Genomic DNA, 2272 nt, shown 5'->3' with positions numbered 1-2272 from the left:
GTCGAGTAGACAAAAATTCAATAACCTATGTCAAATACCATCCTTGACCATTGAAAGATGTACTTTGATGGATCACTCAAGTTAGGCAGAGCTGGTGCAGGCGTTCTCTTCATCTCTCTAGATAGAAAGCAACTCAAGTATGTCCTTCAGATATTATGGCAAGCTACAAACAATGAAGCAGAATACGAAACCCTCATACACGGGCTCCGAGTGGCAATTACCATTGGAATCAAGCGATTACTCATATATGGCGATTCGGCGATAGTTGTCAACCAAGTCAATAAAGATTGGGACTGCACCAAAGAAAACATAGGCGCTTACTGTGCTAAAATACGAAAACTCGAAAACATTTTCAAGGATTGGAAATTCTACATGTCCTGCATGATTCTAATATTGCGGCAGACGTCCTCACCAAGCTCGAATCGAACAGGGCGAAGGTACCACCTGGCGTATTCATAGAGGAGTTATCTGCTCCCTCTATCAAATAACCAGGTGAGATAACCCCTGAACTCCCAGCAAAAGGCACCCAGATTTTGGTAATCCCCACCTCATGGACCTAGGTTTTTATCGATTACATCAAAGAGAATAAGTTGCCAGTAGATAAAGCGGAGGCTACCCGAGTTGTTCGCAGAAGCAAGAACTACGTCCTAGTAGGGGACAAGCTGTACAGAAGAGCCGCATCTTTAGGAGTACTCCTAAAATATGTCTCGTTTGAAAAAGGCAAAGAGATCTTAGAGGAAATACACTCAGGTTGCTGTGGAAATCATGTCGCTTCAAGAACACTAGTCGGCAAGACATTCCGCATCGGATTCTACTAGCCAACCGCTTTGAAAGACGCAGAAGAACTCGTTAGAAAATACAAAGGTTGTCAAATGTTCGCAATACAAGCTTATGTACCAGCTCACAATCTTATCTGCATCCCACCCACTTGGCCTTTCTCCTGCTAGGGACTGGATCAAGTAGGACCTCTTAAGAAAGCAAAGGGCGGTTTTGAGTACATCTTTGTAGCAATTGACAAGTTCACCAAGTGGATTGAATACAAACCACTCGCAAAATACAGCGCAGCCAAAGCAGTCAAGTTCATCCAAGATATTATACACCATTTCGGCATGTCCAATCGAATCATCACAGATTTGGGTTCTCCCTTTACAGCTACAGAATTCCAAAGTTGGGCACATGATTGCGGCTTCAGCATAGATTACGCATCAGTCGCACATCCAGAAGCTAATGAACAGGTAGAAAGGGCTAATGGACTCATACTAGCTAGATTAAAACTAAGATTGTATGAAGAACTAGTGGACTATGGATCCAAATGGATTGAAGAATTACCCAAAGTAGTATGGGGGCTACAAACTCAAATAAGCAGAGCCACCGGATATTCACCTTTCTTCCTAGTTTATGGATCAGAAGCCATACTGCCTGCCAACTTGATCTAGACGTCACCAAGGATAGAACAATATGACGAAAAAGAAGCAAAACACACCCAAAGATTAGAACTCGACAGTACAGAAGAAGTCAGAGTAAACGCTACCCTTCAATCAGCAAGATACCTCCAAGGTTTAAGATGCCACTACAATAAGAATACCCAGCCTCGATCACTCCAAATCGGATACCTAGTACTAAGAAGGATACAAAAAACTGACGGACACATAAACTACTCAGTCTATGGGAAGGTCCTTTTATTATCACAAAATTCACCGGACCAGGCACGTACAAGTTGATAACTGAAGATGGAAAAGAAGTCAACAATACATGGCACATCGGCCAACTAAGAAGATTCTACGCATGAAAACAACACAAGGAAGAACATATATACAAGCCACAAGAGATCAACGTTCATGATCAATAAAGATAGTGTTCCTCAACAACATATATCTTATTATGGCTTTCCCCTAGTTGTTTTCACTAAGCGACGGTACACTTCTACACAAGGGTAAAGTTCAACGGGCAGATTTCAGACTTATCCATCCAGCACCACGGCAGAGTTATCATATTGCTACAAAAAGAACTCATCAACCAGGAAGCAACGAAGGGTTACCTCACAAGGAACACAAGAACTCAGTTCTTATAGAAAGAACTCGGGAATCTCACAAACAACCAGGACATCAACAGAAAAAAGAATGACAACTCAGAAGACAAGATTCTTTCCATTATAAATAGCTTTAAAAAATACAAGATTACACATCTTACAAGACCCAACGAACTTGGTACTACGACGAACAAGGTAGCAAAAAGGAACCCAGACACAACTAGGCTCTGGAACGACTACATG

This window comes from Miscanthus floridulus, unplaced genomic scaffold (assembly GCF_019320115.1).
Source record: "Miscanthus floridulus cultivar M001 unplaced genomic scaffold, ASM1932011v1 fs_879_2_3, whole genome shotgun sequence".
NCBI lineage: Eukaryota > Viridiplantae > Streptophyta > Magnoliopsida > Poales > Poaceae > Miscanthus > Miscanthus floridulus.
The sequence above is the reverse complement of the archived record's forward strand: the minus strand, read 5'-3'. Positions refer to the sequence as shown.